Source organism: Ostrinia furnacalis, unplaced genomic scaffold (genome assembly GCF_004193835.3).
Source record: "Ostrinia furnacalis isolate ACB-3 unplaced genomic scaffold, ASM419383v2 OfSCF2087, whole genome shotgun sequence".
NCBI lineage: Eukaryota > Metazoa > Arthropoda > Insecta > Lepidoptera > Crambidae > Ostrinia > Ostrinia furnacalis.
In genome coordinates, this window is record NW_021132326.1 from 1 (window position 1) to 22397 (window position 22397).

The 22397-nt window shown below is 35.0% G+C and overlaps 1 non-coding gene across 1 annotated transcript; it reads left to right on the plus strand.

Annotated features, from left to right (window-relative positions):
* Positions 1 to 13640: 13640 nt before the first annotated feature.
* On the plus strand, positions 13641 to 13712 carry TRNAG-UCC (transfer RNA glycine (anticodon UCC)). Its single transcript has one exon. It is a non-coding gene; the product is annotated as a tRNA-Gly (tRNA).
* The last annotated feature ends 8685 nt before the right edge of the window (positions 13713 to 22397 follow it).

Consider the following 22397-nt stretch of genomic DNA (forward strand, 5'->3'; position numbering starts at 1 on the left):
CCCCCATGCAAAATTTGAGATTCCTAGCACTTGTAGTTTCTGAGATTTCGTGATGAGTGAGTGAGTCAGTGGCATATTGTTTTTTTTTTTAGATTTTAACAATGATTGCTTGGAATAGAGTCGGTAACTTTTGGAACAAATATCCAAGTGTTTATCATTGTGGGGAGTGTAGTCCAAGTCCTCAGAATGATACTATTTAATTTCTCTCTTCTTATCGGTAACTCTATAGTTGTGGGACTATTAACTGTTTACACAATGCGGGATGTGATGAAGTTTCAACATAGATAAGTGTTGTATGATAGTAACACTCTCACATATGCGTTTAAAATTCGGTGAAAATAAAAAAATATGCAACGAAACAATTGAAAAAAATTTTTTTTTACTAAATAAATAAATATCCTTCTACATTGACACTACGCTTCTAGTCCCAAACCAATCTAACAATAGACAATAATAATTTATCCCGATTCAGTCACAAAATAAACACCGACCGTAAGTACAGGCAGTGGCACAGACATTTATAAAAATCAGGTAGGTATTCAAAACACATACATATTTAACTTTTTAGTGCCGCTTTATTTAGAAGACTATGCTAGCTCTGTCCGCCAACTCGTTCCAGCCATTAGTACCTAATACCATTAAGTACTACTTATTCTGTTATAATACTAGACTTTATCGCGAGAGCTTTCCTAAGAGCCTATTTAGCGATACTAAGGGCCTGCGCAAACGTAGACACTTTTGTGTATTAATTACTTGTTCATGATGAATTTTTTATCTTTAGGCGATTATCACACTGCGCCGCGCTCCGCCGCGGTACGCGGGACGACAGATTTAATCATTGTATGCAAGTACCTCAGTTTGTATAGAAAACACGCGCGGCACAACACGCACACTGACAACGCGTCTGCGCGCGGGATTTTTTATATATGAAATCACGCGGACCGCGGCGGAGCGCGGCGCAGTGTGATAATCGCCTTACTTGGACAGAGAAGATTAAGTTTGAATAATTTATTGTACAGTCGCGGAATGAAAAGGTTCGTCACCTTAGTGTCGGTTTTCGCTTGCACTAGGTACTTGTAAGAAGAGTCAAACCTGCCAACATGACAGTGCAAGAAACAGTGCCGCTAACATTTAAATAATTAAGACGTTTGCTAACGAATAAAGTTTTATCCCATTAGTGCAATGTTACAAAATGTAGTTTTTTATTTTATTTAATAGAAATAATAATGGCACTTAATGGCAGGTTGAACCAACAAGAAGGTTTTTGTTTATCAATCATAATAATCTTCTTGACAAGATAAATCGTCAAACAACTTTGATCTGAATAATTTGAACTTTACTGACAAACAGTTAAAGATATTTTCTCTAACTCGAGATTATTCTGTAACATAGTTTCAAAAGGTAATATGTGCTCGCGATTCGTTGAAGGAATCAATTTGAAAACTGACGAACCTTTTCATTCCGTGACTGTACATCTCTTTTTTGAGAAATTGATTAAATGACGTGATACAAGTTACAACTCTAGTGCTTTCAAATTCTCTATTTGCCTCCGATTTAAGGTGCTCCTGCAGTGGAGACTATGACGTCCACTGCTAGACTAAAGCTTCCCTAAGGATTTTCACAAATCAAATCAAATCAAATCAGTTTATTTGCGTGAAAAGTGGTCTACAAGTTCTTACAATATTAAGATGTCCGCACAGTCCACCAGAAGCTGGCGTGCAAATATTGTTAACATTATATTTATAACATTATAAATTAATAAATTACATTTTGGTTTTAACTAACAACGACCGGTCCTCTCTTCCCGTATCCAGGTGCTTCCCGCAACCTTCACCAGATGGTCTGTCCACCTAGTGGGAAGACTGATGATCTTCTTCTTCTTGTCGTGTCGACAACAAACCTACACAGCGTCGGCCCAAAACTCCGCCACAAGAATAGCATTGTCAGTAGCCTTCATTAAATCTTCCTGCGTGCAGGAAGACTGATGATAAATGCTGTAATAGACACTGTTGTGTCCAGTTGCTTCCATTTCACACCACCCATAGTCAAAAACGATGCTTGTTTAAGTGAAGCAGCAACTCTATGCGAAGTCAAACGCACCGCGTTGAATAGAGCTTTGTGATTGGTTCGTGAGTGTCACTTCGCCACGCAAGTATTGTCTATGGATAGGTTTTTGGGACCCTGTGCGTCCACGCGCACTGTGAGACCTAATAGTTTTTAAATACGGTTGTTAGTTTCCTATGATAGTGTGTCATGTCAGTAACAAAGTTTCTACGTTTGCGCAGCCCCTAGAGCGAGTTTTCAACATAAATTCTAAAAATACAGTTTAACATTGTTCCTGAGACGTGGGCTGTCTAATTGAACAATAAAATCTCCTTTAACTTGCCTCAATAAAATAATATTATCGTAAATAAGGCCTGGCTAGTATTGAGTAATGTTAAAGCATACAAGAATAACGAATAATTATAATTTATTTTACTTGCGTTGTCACTACACATAAATCAAAATTGCTTGTCTGTCCCCTTACGAGTAGATGCGACGGATTTTGATGCGGTTTTTTTAATAGATAGAGTGATTCAAGAGGAAGGTTTATACTCGTATGTAGGTACTTATACTTTAAAGCCGGGGCAATTTGCTAGTTTTCAATAAATGATAGGCTATTTTATATTTTAGAATTAAATGGCGGCGCATGATTGGGAAAGCCGACCCCGTGTAATGGGATAAAGCTATGAAGAAGAAGAGGAAGATAATCTACTAAGCTATTTAAATGCATATGCTATAACATTGTCAATTTCATTCAAAATCCGTCCAGTAGTTTTTACGCAAAGTAGTAACAACATCCTCCAGCTCAATACTCCGACGATATTTTTGACTTTTCACTCGAGAACAACTTCTATTTATCTATCCATTTCTATTCTCGACTCTACCTGTTTGTATGCTTTTACCGTTTGTTGTTTTGAGCCATAAAACGCGATGTTAACATTCAAGCACCATTCTTACTGCTTCTAAAGCACCATAACAGAAAATTAAACAGTAAGCTCACTTTCTACCTACCGCACACATCTATAAAAGCGAAAGGTCACTGATTGACTGACTGACTCACTCACTCATCACAAAATCTCAGAAACTACAAGTGCTAGGAGTCTCTTTTGCTTGGGGGTTCCTTTTAGAACGAAGGGGCTCTCTAAGACGGGATTTTGAAAAATTCAACCCCTAAGGGGATAAAACGGGATCCACGCGTACGAACTCGCGGGCGGCCGCTAGTTACTACATATACAACTAGAAGTTTTGTTAAAGAACCCTCTAATTTACCCGAAGCAAATGGAGGATTTGACCTTCACTCCCCTCGAAGTAGACCAAAAGGGTTCCTTTACGACATTTTTAGTATTTTACCAAACCGGTACCGTATCTACCAGTTACCTACTGTTAATTTTATGGTTTCTACCTTAAGGCAGCGATCTGAACGAATTTTTCCATTTATAATTTTTTTTTTAATTTAGAGGTTTAGTTTAGTTAGGTAGTTTTTTGTAAATATTTAGTTGTATAATATGTTTTACTAGCTTTTGCCCGCGGTTTCACCCGCGTGAAATTTAGTTCGTCACAGATCGTCATATTCGTCATAAATTATATCCTATATGTTATTCTGGGTTATAAACAACAATACTGTGAAGTTTCATCAAAATCTGTTCAGTATTTTTTGCGTTAAAGAGTAACAAATATCCAGACATCCAAACTTTCGCATTTATAATATTAGTAGGATAGTTCCTCTTTAACGCAAAAAAGAACAGAAGTAGGATTTTTAATAACAAATTTGTTATTTGTACCTACTTAGTGCGTAACTTTTTGCCTAACAACAAAATAATGGCGGCCAATTAGCGGCAAACAAAAAGCAGAATGAAGCGGATTGAAACAAGCGACAAGCACGCTTTGATGTAAAGCGTGAATTTATAAAATCTATTAATACTTCTACAGTTACAAGTTTTATTGACATAGTCGTAAAAGAACCATTTAGGGAAAATTACATAATTAAGTTACAGCAATTCTGTGGTTTCGGCGAAATTGTATCAAAAACCGACAAAAGGAGTAAACAAGTAATTACTATACTACTTTTGTAGTAAACAAGTATCTAGAAATAGAAATACACTAGATCTTAGGAAACATAGTACATAATAACATGCTCTCCGGTTTGATGGACTGACCCCACAAAATCAGACTGGCATTCTATCTATCTATCTATGTCAGCCTTTGGGTTCGTCTTCGAACATAGGCCTCCTCTTCAACCTTCCACCGATTCTGTCCCTGGCCACACGCATCCAGTTCACTCCAGCCTGCCAGGCTGGCATTATTTGGCTAAATTAAAAAACTTTTTTAACTCCAAAAACGCCAAACGATTTTTTTATGTAAGACTAGGCAGGTATTTGACCGCAATCGCACCTGGTGTTAAGTGAGATGCAGTCTAGAATGGTAGGTACATATCTGCCCTGTCAGGTCCAGCAGTTGACTCCAACCGGCTGATGATAGATATGTCACCGTAAAATTGTGAATTCCGTCTGATTATAATTTGTCGTAGTTAGATTACAATCGAACCTTACAACCCACTGTTAATGAGTTTACCTTTTGACTTTGACTTGGCTTTTGACTTTGGTAAGTATTCCATACCTATGGCTGCTATTATGTTACAGCAGGATCGTTTATGTTGATACTGAGTCTACCGTAAGAAGCTCCATTGTTCAAACAAGCTTAAAGGATTAACCTATAAACAGATTTAAGCTGATAAAAAATATACAGATTTCCTTACGGACTATCCCTAAGTCCTTAAACGTAAGTTTATTTAATAAAGACTTAGGATTTTCTGACATAATTGATGTTTTTGGCATAATTAAGTTTTAAAATCTTGTTAATTTTTAACCGACTTCAACAAAAAGAAGGAGGTTCTCAATTCGGTTGGTATTTTTTCTTTCTATGTATATATGTACATTGTACACCGATTATCTACACTAATATTGTTATTCCCGTCGACCGCTGGACTATAATATTGTGGTGAAGAGGAGTTGATCCTAACACAAACAATTAGCTTACTTTGATTGAAGAGAAAACAAAAAATGGTACCAGCCTAGATACGCTTAAAAATGCTGAATATCCGAGTAATTTTGTATGCGAGTGAGTCAAACACGGATGAAAGACGATTTCTTAAAAATTTGCTATGTCCACTAGCAGTGGACGTCCTATGGCTGAAGTGATGATGATGACAATGAAATTTACCCATTTTCAGGACAATAATGTGGGCAATGCCAATCACTATCAGTCAAGTAATTGTCAGACTCTATATCAAAGGTAAAAGTATGATAAAACAGCTGTCAAGAATCAAAATGGCACTGGATATAAATATTTACTGATACGTTTCAATTAATTAAGTATGATAAAGAAATGACAATAAAAGTAACGCAGTCCATTAATTATCATCAATAAAATCAATAGGAACAAATTAATTAAGTAACATCTAGGAAATATCAACAGTATTGTTTTATTAACATAAGTTTTCGAAAAAAAATAGCAATCGCTACCTTAATTAACTTTATTGTTTCTTAATTACGTTATACGAGTATGCGGCAGTTATTATTGACAAGTTTATTTTGAAAAAGAAAAACATACGTTTTATAGTATAGTAGCTTTCTGCCCGCGGTTTCGCCCGCGTGGAATTTTGTCTGTGACAGAAAAAGATAATCGCGCGCGTCCTTATTTCAAAAACCGGGATAAAAAACCATCCTATGTCTTTTCCCGGGACTCAAACTATCTCTATGCCAAACATCAAAATCGCTTCAGTGGTTTAAGCGTGAAAGCGTGCCAGACAGACAGAGTTACTTTCGCATTCTTCTTCTTTTCGTGTCGACAACAAACCTACACAGTGTCAGCCCAAAACTCCGTTGTCAGTAGCACTCATCAAATCCTCCTGAGTGCAGTTGCTTGCTTTCGCATTTCTAATATTAGTATAGAAGTATAGATTAGCGGCAGCCCGCGACTTCGTACCCGTGGAGTTAGTGAACCCCCGTTTTTCCCCTTTAGGGGTGGAGTTTCGAAAAATCCGTTCTTAGCGGATGTCTACACCCTATAAGTAACTGCCTGCCAAATTTCAAGTTTGTAGGTGTTACAGTTTCTGAGATTTCTTGAGTAATCCGTGAGTGGTATCATCATCGTCATCATCATCTCGGCCATAGGACGTCCACTGCTGAACATAGGCCTCCCCCAATGCTTTCCATGTTGATCGATTGGTAGCGGCCTGCGTATTGTGAGTGGTATTTCGCTTTTAAAATATTCATCACTTGCAAAAAAATACAAGTTCTGTAGAACACGTAAGACTTTTTTGTTTCCTATCTTTTGTTAACTTTTACTTTTTACTAGTAATAAAATTAATCTGTTACACAGTAGAAATGCTTATTATGAAAGAAGTCGTAATAATATTTCCTATACTCTTACATATTAAACGAGTAACACATAAAAGTTATTTTAAACGAACAGTTAAATCGTGAAATATGTTTCATTAACTGTGGTCTATGACTGCAGGTTTTGGTTAACTTAAAATACACTGGTTAGGCTAAAACTCTAAATTATTATTGCTAGCATATTTAGTATTAACCGACTTACAAAATGAGGAGTTATTCTTACTCAGTTTATTAAATAAGTAGAAACAGAAAAGTAAACAGTTAGGATACGTTTTTTAACCGCCTTCAAAGGAGGAGGTTCTTATTTTGCTTATAATGTTAACCTTAGTTAATTTCTTTGTTATTTAAGATCCGATTTGAAAAAATGTTTTTTACCGGAAAGAATATGATTCTGGGTCAGGTTTAGTTAGTAGTTTGCTTGCTACATAAATAAAGGGTAACGTGCAGAGAATGCCCAATGGTATTAAGTTCGTCTTATGTTCCAATTTTATGGCATTTATTTACATAGGTACAAAGTAATTACTATAAATTTGATATCAGGGTAATGATCTCTGCAAAACACAATAAAAGAAAAACATACAAAAAAATGAGTTCTAGCTTCCTTCTTTTTTTAAAGTCGGTTAAAATCGTCCCAGAGTTGTAATTGCGCTGCATCAGTCTTACCCAACAAGCTAGTTAAATTCTTAACTATTCAGTTAACTCATTATACAAAATTATGCCCGTATTTAAATAATATATTCGTACAGGAAAATTGTTTTTCATTGAACACTACGCAACTGGAGTTATACATCCTCTAACGGTTAAATATTGCTGTCAATGGTTGATTATTTTGACAGCTGTTTCTTTATTTAAATTAATGTTTGAATTACGTAAATACTATGTGCAGAATAATGCATTATGTTTTATAATAAAACTTATGCATATTTGGTTTTAATAATTTGTGAGGTAAAAGCAAACAGGATTGTTAATTTTATCTGACAGTCTTTAATCGACTAGTGGCTCGATCCCACGGCAATCCACGGGATCCTACATTATTGGATACTGCATCCCGCAAAACTGGACTGTCGTATGAACACAGATGTGTGTTTAAAATTCGAATTAATTCGAACGGATAGAATTTTTACACTGCAAACGGAATGGTAGTGTGAACGTTAATATTAAAAACGTACATAATATTATTACTAAAGGGGATCCTGCAGGAAACAGTTCGAGCAAAAAAATTTTATAAAAAAAAATAAAACTGACTCCAAAAAACCTACACTAAAAAGTAAAAAAATAATTACTAATTACCTACTTATTTATTAGGACGAATTATTAATATTTATGTAGGTATACCATGATTGATACTTCTGGAGTCGGTGCCAAGATTATGAAACATGTTAAGTTTGCCTGCACCGACTCCAAAAGTATCAAGTATCAAACCCTTGAGGTATTACCTATACGCTGAAAAAAGATTTGTTCAAATCGGTTCATAATTGGCGGAGTTATCGCGTAACAAACATAGAAAAAAAAAAACATACGGGTCGAATTGAGAACCTCCTCCTTTTTTTGAAGTCGGTTGAAAACAGGATGTCTCCATGGGAAAAAGCCTCTATACACATAGATTAATTGTAAATGTAGTTTCGAATGCTGTCATCTGTGTAAATTCATCACTATTTATACATTATGTAGTTAAGTTTACATTTACGTTACGTTACTACGTCACAATTTACAAGTCAGAATTTTTTAGAAAGGTTTATTCTAATTGGTTCCAATCAATATGTCTTCTTTTTGATTCATCGAAACATTATTATTTTACTATTTATAAACATCACGTTACGTTACGTTACGTCACAATTTACTAGTCCGAAATTTTTTGAAAGGTTTATTCTAATTGGTTCCAATCAATAATATCTTCTGTTTAAAATTCATCCAAATACCAAATCGTGTTATTTTATAATTAAAAAAGTTGAGTTTATTATTACCTTTCAGTTAAATAATAATATAGGCTAACTAATGATTTATTATTAATTAAATGTTTACATCAGTTTGCTGACGTTTGTCATTTTAAATAAATTATTTAATGTCCTGGAATTCATGTCTAAGTGTTGGGCGTTAATTGTTTTAGTTATTTACTTGTCTGCGGCCAACGTTCAAACAGCTTAAGCTTTCTAATAATTACACATTAATTAGTAAAATGATTAGGCTGTACTGAGGTGTGATTGACATTTTTATTTAAAAAAAATCTAAGGGTGGATTCAACCAAACAAGAGTAAATATTAATCTCAGAATAAATCGTCAGTTTTGACATTTTTCCCATACTGAAACTGTCAATGTGCCGGTTATACCAGGAGCTATTCTCGGATAAAAGTTTGGTCGAATAGGGCCTAAGTAAACTTTAATTAATTCTAAATTGAACCATAGATAAAATGCATATTTAATCAAGCGATAACTGTATCTTATCTATGAAATCTTCCGATATCTTCTTTATTGTCTTTGATGGTATCTTACTGACTTGTCCTAGTCATAGTGCGGTTATGAAGCAAGATTGCAAATAAAACTTGGTACTAATTATAATAATTTTATAAGTGATACTTACGATTAGATATAAATAAAATTAATTGATACTTTTCACGCAAACAAACCAAATTGATTTAATTTGTTTTGATTTTAATAATCTAGATATTGATCAACTTAACACCATACTTTAAAAAACTCTCCCATAGCAAATATTAACGTTTACATAATTTTAAATAATTTAAAGATTTCAAGTGCCAAAGAAATTATTATTTTTAAATAAATCTTTGTCGATTGCAGAAAAAATTTTTCGTCTCAAAAAAATACATATTGAGAACCTCCTCCTTTTTTTGAAGTCGGTTAAAAATATGTATGCTTACTTTCTGCTCCCAACGACGTGCGTTATGTCTTATGTCACCGCAGCCTTTTCGCCGCCATCTTGGCGTCTCCTAACTGGTCTAAGTTAATTAGGATTATTAGTCACCAGTCCATGTCAAGCAAAAAGTCAGCGTCCGGCCGTGGGAAAGTCAATATTGACCTTTTTTAAATATTGGTTGATGGCGCATTGGTGTTTTCGCAAAAAAAAACCTTTTGTTGGTCCGCTCTAACATTAATAATGACTGTGAAACTACAGTTAACATATTACTAGTTCCTACTGAACCAATTTAGGAGAATTTTAGGTGAAATAAGAGGTGGGAGTTATTTTAAAAATACATTTTCAATAAAATAAGGCCTAAAGTATGATCGGAAAATTCGTTTTAAAAATTTTCTGTATGGAAATCCACGTAAGTGAGGCGACTTAGACGACGGTAGAAAAAAGATTATTTATAATTAGGTTGAAAGCGCTAGATTTTTAATAAATTTACTACTCTGAAAAAAGGAAAAGTCAGCCTGTACCAAACAAAGTAAGTGTCCGATCGACATATTATTTACTAGCTTTCCGCCCGCGGCTTCGCCCGCGTGTAATTTTGTCTGTCACAGAAAAACTTTATCGCGCGCGTCCCTGTTTCAAAAACCGGAATAAAAACTATCCTATGTCCTTTCCCGGGACTCAAACTATCTCTATTCCAAATTTCATCAAAATCGGTTCAGTGGTTTAGGCGTGAAAGCGAGACAGACAGACAGACTGACAGAGTTACTTTCGCATTTATAATATTAGGCATTTGGCACTTATGTTTGTACAATCTCGAATAGAGTTAACGTCCATAGCAACTAATAAGTTCAATTTTATCAAGGTTGAAAATAGTGTCTATTAACCTATGGCTGCCACAGAATACCAGCGTTATACTCTAGGTCCTAAACTAGAGCATAAAACATAATTAGTGGCTGCCATTTTGGTTCAAATTTAACAAACTATGTACCTATACATACTTAGGCTGGTCCAAGATAAAGTGCAGTGTATCTGGTATTGTGAGAATGTTTTTAAAAGTTTAAATATTTTTTCCTTATTCTTACTTAAACATCAGGCTGGTTTTAGTGTCACGCGGACTGTCAGTGCGGATCGCTCCGCACAGCCGATCTGTATGAACTGCTAGGGAGCGGAGCGGTTCCTCCGGACCGCATTACTCTAAAACGCTCCCTAGAAGTTCATACAGATTGGCCGTGCGGAGCGGGTCCGCACCGGACGGTCCGCGTGACACTAAAACCAGCCTGATGTTTAGGTATGAATAAGGATTTTGTCTTAAAAAAATTAAACCTTTAAAAACATTCTCACAATACCAGCCAGTCTGCACTTTATCTTGGACTACTAAGGCAATGTAGATAATCACGTATAACTCCCATTCTCATGTCAACAGCCGACAAACCATCCTGACATTATCTTTCGTCTACGCCGTTACTGGTGCTATCATATTAAGCTGTCCTTAGTCCTGGACCCTTTCAACATTCCTCCCTTATCAGGATTTGGGATGACATTGGATACTCTTTGATGAACCGGTTTTGACTGTTATTCTTTTAGAGTTATCCCAGTTTTAAGGAACTTTACAAAAAAACTAATTTATTTATGCAAGTAGGCTTTTATAAATCACTTTTATACCTCCCAGTGTTAACCCTACCACTGCTTCAGGACAATAAATGAGCACAACACATTTATTGAATTCTTTTTTGTTTAAAAAAAGAATTTGTACAAATTAGTACATTTTTCTCGTTAACTCCTTAGGTAAGTGTAAGTAATAAATTGGAAAAAAATATTTTTCATTTAATAAAAAACATGTTACATAAGAGTAACAAGTAATAAAAAATACTAATACTTAAAAAAAAATACAATCAACTGGATTTTACAAAGAATTGGGGAAAATACCGACTCTACTGAAAGCAATTTAAAATAAAGCCGCTTAAACATAATCTTAACACACATTCTCAGCAGTTTTAAATATTTTTTTTTAATTTCGTAGTTTTAAGTTAAATCAGTTTGACTTTGAACATAACTACTTCTAACCTTTTCTTGTGTTCTTGTTGACTTTGTTATACTTAATAAAGTTAACATAATAAAGTTTTTATAGTATTCAAGCACACGCGTGTCACGTGTATAGCGTCAATAATGAGTATCAATGTTAATTAAAAAGTAAAAACATGATCACTTCCAATAATGAAAACTCATGTTTATCATAAAACATGAACTTTTAATTAAAACTAAAAAAATGTTCACACGTTGACTCAAAGGTCAACTTTGTGATTCTACACTATTTAATTTTACCGTAATAAACAAAAAAACTACATCCCATCTGACTCAACAGTTCGGTTACATCACTAACAAACCAATTGACAGCAATAAAACAACAAAGCAGTTGCATTTCCCGTTAAAAATAACGTTATTTATCACAAAAGTTTGCGTAATAACGGGTTGCAGTCAGGTAACGTTAACGTTAATGTTTGTTACCCCAATCACCGGTGTCTGTGATGCTAATGGGTAAAAACTTTTTCTTTGAACGCCTGTCAATATAATCGTAACTTAATGGCTTTTGTTTGATGTTGCCGACCGGTTTCGTGAGATTAAACAATAACTTTTTATGCAAACTTATTTGTTTTAGTTTTGGTGATTGAGATTTTGTTTGAAAATTGAGTGAATTAGCTTCAACTAAACTCAAATATTTACTAAAAGATTCAAATATTTTTTTCAAAGCTTAAATTGACCAATTTTAATGATTCAGATATTCTTGAGATAATTTCTCGCAGAGAATACCTTATGGCATTAAGTTCTAGATATTATGGTGTAAACTGTAAATAAATAAATAATGTTACCTAAAAGACTAAAAAACCAAAAAAAAAATATAGGTAACAAAAGTTGTGTCAAAAAAAATGATTGCTTTTTTTTTCAAATAAAGGGATCATAAAATAAAAATTAGTATTTTCAAATAACTCCTTCCTGTGAAATTCGATAAAAATACCATTAACTTTGACCCTTTTTTGCGACTTTCTTCGAAACTTAAAATTATTATCAACCCCTTAATTTCTTACTTCCGCGCATCTGTCTTAGGAACCCTAAACTTCTCACACGAACCGCTCATACGGAACCTCACTTCCTTAAGATCTGAATTATTATTTAGAGCATTCGAGGGTTAACACTTGCACACCAATTTATGCTTTATTACAAAGAAATAAGAGTTCATTATCCTGTGATGAATTTTGTATAACCATTGCATTTTCCGATTTCACACTTTTATTCAAATATGAACCGTATGAAGTTTGAAATAAAGTGTAAATTGAGTTGTGAAGCAAACCAAAACAGACCTAATTATTTCACCTGTGTTTGTAATTAATTAAATACAGCAAAGTTTACAGTGTGTCTGGATGTCTGTTGTCGCCTAGTTTACAAAAGTAGGTGATGTGTGCTAAGTTCTGAATCGCAAAATCGCAAATGTTATGTTATATTGTTTACTAGCTTTCCGCCCGCGGCTTTGCCCGCATGGAATTTTGTCTGCCACAGAAAATCTTTATCGCGCGCGTCCCTGTTTTTGGGATAAAAACTATCTTAATACTATGTCCTTTCCTTTTCCGAGACTCAAACTAAGTACTTCTATGCCAAATTTCATCAAAATCGGTTTAGTGGTTTAGGCGTGAAAACAAGACAGACAGAGTTAGGTACTTTCGCATTTATAATATTATTATAGATTAGTATAGATTTATATTGCCTACTAAGTAAGTTTACCTAATATTCTTTGCAAAAGAGAATTTTAGGATTTATGTATTAAGTTTGCTGAGTTTGTTGAAGTAACACTGGGTTTTTAATTGATAATAATATTCTTATCATATTAAAATGAGCACAAACGTAAGAAATTAAGTTCATATTAGGTACTTAAGTAATAATAAGATTAAAGTCAGTCGCTAAGTATACATTATAGGTGATTTTAAATTTGAAAATTGTTAAAATTGAATCCACAGTCAAATTACAATAACTATGGATGGAATAATCTCAGCTCAAATACCTATAAAATGAGGAAATCAAATATTGCGTTTCACCAAAATATCAAGCAATTGCGAGAAATAACAAGCAATTTGCAAACATTATCTACAATAAGCTCTAAGTATTCTAATCAATTCAACACGCTCCAACAAAAACGCGCATCAATTGCAATACTAATAAAAAAGGTACAAATAAAACTGTAGTAGGAAAGTGGAACGAACTCATGACGTCACTCCAGTCACGCCGCGCGGCTGATGTGAACAAACGGTAAGTGGTTACGTATTTCGCCGCTTCATTCACCGGCGTTGGTGGTGTAATGGTCAGCATAGTTGCCTTCCAAGCAGTTGATCCGGGTTCGATTCCCGGCCAACGCACGCGTTTTTGCTATTTTATTTCAAAATAGTAATTTAGTTTTTCATTTTTATTGCAAATTGCTTGTTTACAAAAACAATATTTCCGTGCCAACTTCAAAAAAAATTTAATGTTTCCTAAGTTAATTAAGTTTTATATAAAAACTATAATCGATTTTACTAACATTCATTGAGTTATTATAACTGTCATAAAAGTAGAGCTCATTATTTTATAAGTTATCAACAATAGTTAAGTACTGAATAAAATTGACTAAAGCATATTTTTTGTTGAAATCGTAGAAAATGATCGTATGAAATTTAATAAAGAACATCTGCATATACTCAAATTACTTGTAGACGTTGTGGGAAATAGCAGAATGCAATATAGGTATAAAACTCAAAATACCTACTTACCTAACACTAGATAAGTATCTATCAAACTTTAAAAATTTTACTTAGGGTGGATTCGACCAAACAACAGTAATCGGGCTTTACGAGGGCTGCACTAAAAGTATCGGGAATGGAATATTTCCACTGTTCCTATCATATTAAAATATTTTTAATTGCAAACTCCTTGGTTTTAAGCATCGAATACCATTTATTTATTTAAAAAAAGATTCTCGGTCTTATCACAAGGTCTTGTGAAACTTGTTTAGTCGTTGAGAAAATGGAATTGACTCGAGAAAATTCAAGAGCGATGATTTATTATGACTTTCGGAGTGGTTTAACACAAAAACAGTGTGTTGACCGGATGATTTCTGCATTTGGTAATGAAGCCCCATCCAAAACCACAATTTATCGCTGGTTTTCTGAATTTCAACGTGGACGTGTCAAGCTCAGTGATGGTCCCCGTCAAGGTCGTCCAAAAACTGCAGTCACCCAAGAAAACGTTGATGCTGTGCGTAAGCTGCTTGAAGAAGATCGACATGTGACATACCGCGAAATTCAGGCAACTTTAGACATTGGCATGAGTCAAATACAAATAATCTTGCATGAACAATTAGGTGTAAAAAAGTTGTTTTCCCGATGGATACCGCATTCGCTCTGTGAAGAGCAAAAAGCGGCTCGCGTTACTTGGTGCGTCAGAACTCTCGGGAGATTACATGCAGGATCCTCAAATGCTGTATACAACATCGTATCAGGTGACGAATCATGGATATACGCGTACGAACCCGAAACAAAAAACCAGTCACGAGTTTGGGTGTTCGAAAATGAATTAAAGCCAACAAAAATTGTTCGTTCACGGAGTGTTGCAAAAAAAATGGTGGCCACGTTTGTCTCCAAAACCGGCCATGTTGCGACTATTCCTCTTGGGGGACAAAGAACGGTTAATGCAGATTAGTATGCTAGCATTTGTTTGCCACAGGTCGTTTCTGAACTCCGTAAAGAGAACTGCAACCGCCGCATCATCCTCCATCACGACAATGCGAGTTCTCACACCGCGCACTGAACAAAAGAGTTTTTAGAGCAAGAAAACATAGAATTATTAGACCATCCGCCGTACAGCCCCGACCTAAGCCTTAATGATTTCTATACTTTCCCTAAAGTAAAGAATAAATTGCGTGGTCAGAGATTTTCATCACCTGAAGAAGCTGTGGACGCCTACAAAACGGCCATTTTGGAGACCCAAACTTCCGAATGGAATGGTTGCTTCAATGATTGGTTTCGTGTATGGAAAAATGTGTCAAATTTCGCGGAGAATACTTTAAAAAGCAATAAATACATTTTTAAATAGTAATGTTGTTTCACTTCCTTGATTCCCGAAATTTTCAGTGCCGCCCTCGTAACCCGTTAATTTACTATCAGAATTTGACAGCTAACTACAGGTTTAAATCCTTTTAGAGGTAAATATAATAATGTAAGTAATCTTCATGTTAATTAAAATTCTTGGCTAAAAGAAAATTGTGCTTGTGTAATTAATAACAAAAACATATTACGTTAAACCAATCTGGAAACTAATCCACGTAAAGTCATCAATCCAGCTTCAATCCAATCTCTGTAAGTGATATGTCAATTATAATTGACAACTCATACGTCAGACATCAAATGTCGTTCGTGTTTGAAATTGTGAACGATTCAATTGTGTCATTATTTTAGAACGTAACGCTTACAACATACAAAATAATTAGTTGTTTATGATCAATAACATTGTAGATTGATTTAACTAAAAACATTTAAAAATAGCTTTTTTTCTCTGAACAATTTTGAACGGCTTAAATGTGTAAGTGAAACCAAATTGAACTAAATACCTACTATAAATAGAGAATACCTATAATTAATGAATTTTAAAAAATCTTTATTTCCCAAAAAATTGCGATACAAAAAGCGAACTTAATGTCGTCGTGTCGCATTCTCTACCAGTTACCCTATTTTACCACTACTGGACATACCCCTTCTGCAGGAATCTTCTTCGTAATAAATTTCTTCTTATACTTCTCCAGGGATTACGATTAAATTTAACCGTATGAATGTCAATTTAATCTATATATAAAAAAATAATAGTTTAAAAAAACTAAAAACACGCTTGACCACCTCCCGACTCCATCATCAGGACCCTGGACATCATCTAGCACTAAAGTGCTCGACAAATCAAATTAAAAGACAAATCCAATGAACTCAATCTAGGTGCGACTCCGCCGTTTCGTTTAGGAGTTCCTATGGTTACCTTCCAGTCCCATCATCAAACCAGCTAGATGGTACCATACTATTGTAATTGTCATCTAATTTACATTATTCATGATGTGCGTGTAATTCAGATTCTTAGATTCCATTACATAGTTACATACATAGACGACCTAATTAAAAGCGTGTTAAAAACCAATGCTGACCACTGTCGTCTATCATAGCGAGGAAATAGAATTTTTAATTAATAAAAACAATTTTCACGGTTTGTTTTTGTCAACATACTTGCTTACGCCCTGTATGTGTTTACTAGTTGTCATTTTCAAATTTCATTTACCAACAGAAATGTTAATAGTAGTTTATTAAGAAGTTATTCATTAGAGAATACTACGAGAAGCTACATAGCATGAAAATAATTTTATCTTACAAAATATGACGGCATTTAAAAGAGCTGTTTATAGAAAAATATATTAGGTAGTTGGAAAATATTTAAAAAAAATCTTGTATCTAACAAACTGAAATAAAGTGACAGAATAATCGCTATTCGTAAGTATTCAATAAACTAACTATACTGAACTATTTAATAAATGTATAATTTAATTATTACAGTTCAATAATAATATCTAAAGGAATTTCATATTGTTACGCAATGGACGTAAATTTTTAGAACCCAATTCAATAGCAATAATTCAATTGATTTGACAATGAATAGTGAACCGCCTCATGATTCATTCATTAAATGCATTTCATTGAACACATTACTGTGTCAGAACGTAGCAGAACGGCAGTAGTTCCATCATAAAATGTTTAGTGGGAAAACCGCTTTGCACTGGGGGGAAGTCGAACCTTAAAACTTTTTTTTATGCATAAAAAGGCAGGTATTTGACCGCAATCGCACCTGGTGTTAAGTGATGCAGTCTAGAATGGTACATAATATATGCCCTGTAAGTGACTATTCACTCTTGCCTTAAAAAGACCCGGTTTCTAGTCAGGAATAGTGTTCAGGAAAGACAGCAGCAGGCAGCGAATCCCAGGTACTTCCCGCGACCTTCACCAGACCGTCAGTCCACCTAGTAATACTCACTTCATGAGCTAATCGCGTGAAGTCTAATTTGAAAGGTAGAACTAAGACATGCCTGTTAACCTATTTTTAAGAACTCTAGTAACATTTGTTCATATACACAATAAAGAGTTTATTATAGTACTTTATTATTACTTATTAAAGAAAAAAGTCTGGTGCCAATTATATTTAAAAAATGATCTGAGACTGCACAACGAAACTAGTGCTGTCAAGCAATGACATAACTTGTCTTATTTTGTTCTAATCACCGTGTTTTACTTATAAATGTAATTTACATGATTTATAAGTTCTCTAATGATGATAAATTAGCATATTAAAATAATATTAGCTATCTATGAAATAGACAACACAAGACACAAGAGCCTAACTGGTTTTTGATTTACTTATTACAAATCACAGTCATATTAAACATTGCTTAACATAATTATTAATTATCTAACAAATCAATGGCGTTAAGAATATTCTACTGTTTACAACTCCCTTATGCAGCTCTAACCCTTAAACGACTTAGAAGCTTAAAACGTTCGTTTGTTTTTCGACCTCAACACCAGTCAGTACGGTTCAAAATCCTTTGGCAACTGTATTGCCCTACAGAGGCCATACAAGGGCGCCCAGTGCATATCAATAAAGATCGTAAACAGCTGTAGTGGTGGAAAGCCCCGCTCATTCATACTTCTTTGAGAATTGGGAATCGTTTAGAGTTAAAATGTGAGTAAGTAATCGCTCGTGCGACGTCCACCCACAAGGTGGACCGACGAAATCGTAAAGGTAGCAGGAAGGCGCTGGACGCAGGCCGCTACCAACCGGGCAACATGGAAAGCATTGGGGAGGCCTATGTTCAGCAGTGGACGTCCTATGGCTGAGATGATGATGATGAAGTAATCGCTCATTTTAGCAAAAGCTGTGACGTCATATTACATCACTTCTAGAAAGCCATTGCTTGAGGATTGGGAGTCGTTTAGAGTTAAGATGTGCTATGAATCGCTCATTTTGGCAAAAGGTATGATGTCATACTAATTAACAGCCTAAACAGGCACAAATAAATACTCGTTAGGTTACACATACAAGTAAACTGTAAAATTGAAACGGCACAAGTTTGTCGGCCTTATCGATAGGAAGTAATCTCATCCAGACACAGTAGGAGAGGAGAGGACAGTTGAAAACTGAAAAATTAAAGAAATTACTGGATGCGGGCAGCGCATTACCGATCGTTATGGAAATCCTTTTTTTTTTATCCACAACAAGGAAGCTCTTGGCCTGTATCTCACCTGATGGTAAGTGATGATCAGGCCGAAGGTGGAAGCGAGCTTCACCCGGAATCCTCAACCACGGAGGAACTGGCTATCTTACCTCTAACTGCCGGAACACAGTGCTGTTAACATTGTTGTTATGGCGACAGACTTAGGTAAGATGGTGGTAGCTAGCCAGGCGGACTTAGAACACGCCCTACCACCAACCAAACCGAACAGAAAAATCTGCCCCCACTAGGAATCGAACCCGGGACCTCTGCGTCTGAAGCAGGTAGTCTTACCACTAGACCACAGAGGCGGTTATTGTCTTGGCCAAGGCCATTAAGTCAAATGGCCTTGGCTTTGGGGGCTTTGTCCAGCAGTAGACGTCATTTAGCTGAATCGAACGAAAGAAATATCTAATTAAAATGACAAATAGAAGTCTTAAGGTTAGGATACAGTCTCTTTCTCACAACTCTCGTTCCCACCGCTGCAACTCCTGTGTAGCCAGGATCTACAGCTTGACCGCCACAAACCCAACCAGTGGAAACTATTTCCCAAAACTACGTCCTTTTTGGCAGTTAGTGAAACCTAAGACCTCTCAAGGTAGTCTAACTCATTTAACAAACACATATCAGTATGCAAATCATGTATTGTTTCCGACTCGTTTCCTGTAACTTTTGACCCGTTTTTTATTTGCTAAGTATGACAAATCTCAAAAGTATCTACAACCACAGCACATCACACTGCTGTTGCAATATGAAACTTATCACAATCACATAAGAGTCCACGATGTGCTTGTCTGTACATGGTACTATGTCCTTGATCCTGTCAGTCATATTTCTATAGAATCCACCTCATAGTTAGTTTTAAGGCATGGCGAAGCGGCAATGACAATGAAAATCGCGGTGTGCATGTCAAATAGTTTTCTTGAAACGCTATGAATCGTTCCATCATCAAGTTGATGACTATTGATGAGGGTATTGGGTATTATAGACCTCTATAGTCTAGTGGGAACCACCTGTCTCATTCGCAGAGGTCCCGGGTTTGATTCCTAGCAGTGGCGAACATTTCTGCTCGGTTTGAAGAAAGAAACATTTAATGCTATGGACATCACACAAAGATAAAAAAGGTAGATAAAAAAAGACAGAGGTAACACATAAAACATACAATGGAAAAGAAAACGAGCTGACAAGTGCCACCCTGGATGCAGGCCGCCACCAACCGGCCATTGTGGAAATCATTAGGTGAGGCCTATGTTCAGCAGTGGACATCCTATGGCTGAGGTGATGATGATGATGATGAGTGCCACCCTGTCGCACAGCGATGTCCATCGCAATGGGAACCCACGTTTAGTTGGTTGAATTATTCCGTGTCCGTCTGGCTAGCTAACACCATCTCATCAAATTAACATGTTGTGTTTCGGCAATTCGGTTGGAGGTGAGATAGCCAGTTTCTCTGTGGTTAAGGATTCCAGGTGAAGTTCGGCATTATCATTAACTTCCCTCAAGTAAGAAACACGCCAAAAGGTTCCTTGTTGTGGTAAAATTAGCTATTAAGGATAAAACTTCTTGGTGGAATGGCAAATTTTCAGGTAGTAATTGAAATACTTTTTATGGGCTTTTATTCAAAAATGTCACTTAAACTACCACCTGTCAAAACCTTTGCATTTTTTATAATAACTTAATTTCCATATTCCGAAAAAAGTAAATCTAAACGCCATTATCTTTGCGGTGGTCCACAATTATTAAAAACGCGTTCAAATTTCACGCGTAGCTCTTATTTAAAATCCAAATCAAACGGTCAAGCTGGGAATTGTGGGGTATCAATTGGTTTCGTATGTTTTCCAACTAGATAGATACTGGCGCTATAAACTAGCGTTCAAAGGTTAGTTCTTTGAATATTTTTTTAGACTGTTTTGATGTTTCGATTAAAGCCAAGCCTTTGTCGGAAGCCAAGAAAAATATTTCGAGTCAGTTTACTTTTTCGTATTTTTAGTCAAGGATCCCTAAAACAAAGGTGTTCATTATCCAAATTGTCCTGTGGTGGTTCGCAGAATGTTGTCAGACAAACACTTGTGTGGCCTTTCCACTAATGTCTTTATTATGACCACCAGTGTGCTTACCATGAGTTTACGTTAGGTGTGCTCGCTAGTGACTGCGTAAAAAAATGACATTTAATTGTATGACATATTGTGCAGTGCCCCTAGTGGCTACTTTCAAGAAACAAAATCTTCATAGAGATTTTTGACGTACTCGCTAGCGAGCACACCTATAGTCTTTTTCACGTAAGATGATCCGTATGACACTTCAAGGTTATCCATATTACGCATACTACATATGCAGAATATTTTTGAAAAAATATTTGTATTTTATTAGTAATATATTAAAAAAAAATTAACTACTTGTCTTGAAATATATAGTAAAATCTGAGTCTATTGATTATATTTTAATTAAATACGATGTAAAAATATTTTTTATTTAATGTACGCAATGTGTGAAACGGAATAGATTTAGTGCTGGGGTATTTCTTGTATAATAAAATCGATTATTTCCGCGGTTCATTAATCGATTGCAGTGAATACTTAGTTATTAAAAACATCACAAAAATCAACTATATTTTTGGATTATTGACTTTAATAAACGCATTGAAAATAAATTAATAGTTTTTAATTTAAAGAAACAGAACCAGTACTTTTTAGGAATCGTTTTTTTAAACAGGAACCATGAAATTTGAATATTATCAATAAAAAAATGTTACAATAATATTTGTAATTAAAAAAAACATGTTTTTTTGTTAAATAACACCTATACAAAATATTTCTCTAAAAGTAAGTTTTACTAACTCTTCGAAAAAAATCGATAGATAAATCGCTATGGTTTAGTTATGTGACNTTTTTTTAAACAGGAACCATGAAATTTGAATATTATCAATAAAAAAATGTTACAATAATATTTGTAATTAAAAAAAACATGTTTTTTTGTTAAATAACACCTATACAAAATATTTCTCTAAAAGTAAGTTTTACTAACTCTTCGAAAAAAATCGATAGATAAATCGCTATGGTTTAGTTATGTGACATCTCTAAATCTTTCAAACTCGAAACGTCATACGGATCATCTTAGGTGAAAAATACTATAACGTAAACTCATGGTAGGTACACAGGTAAACAATTGTCTCTAAAATTGGCATTTAACTGAATGATTCTAATACACGTATTGCGGCAAACTTTTAACTAACAACTGTCATACATTAGGCCTATTATCAAGTAACACATTAATTTATAATATGTGTTCCTCTAAGTGTGTTGAAGTGTGTCACACACATAACAATCTCAAAACAAATAAAAAGAAGAAGAAGAAGAGAGGGTTTAATCTAGAATAAGTACTTCTGAAATCAGGAAAGAACTTCCATAGAAACTTTGAAATAGAAAAATTAGCTAAATATTTTTTCAATTAGGAGCATGACATAGAGCCGGTATACACTTTAAAATGTACAAAACAAAGCCTTTCCTCTGCTTTTATATTGATACAGTACAGAAGAAGGTTTTATAATCCAGTTTTTGAGCCACAGAACCCCAAAACAAAGGTGTTCATTACCCAAATTGGGGGACGCGTGAACAACGCCCTGGGGTTCGAAGAAAGCGCCTGACAGACAGACAGACATGCGTGTGGCCCTTTGCATGACGTCTTATTCAGACCACCGGGAAACCAATTGACTTTGAAATGTTTTTATTGTGAGACAAATTGAGGAAAATGCTACCGGTAAAAAAATGTT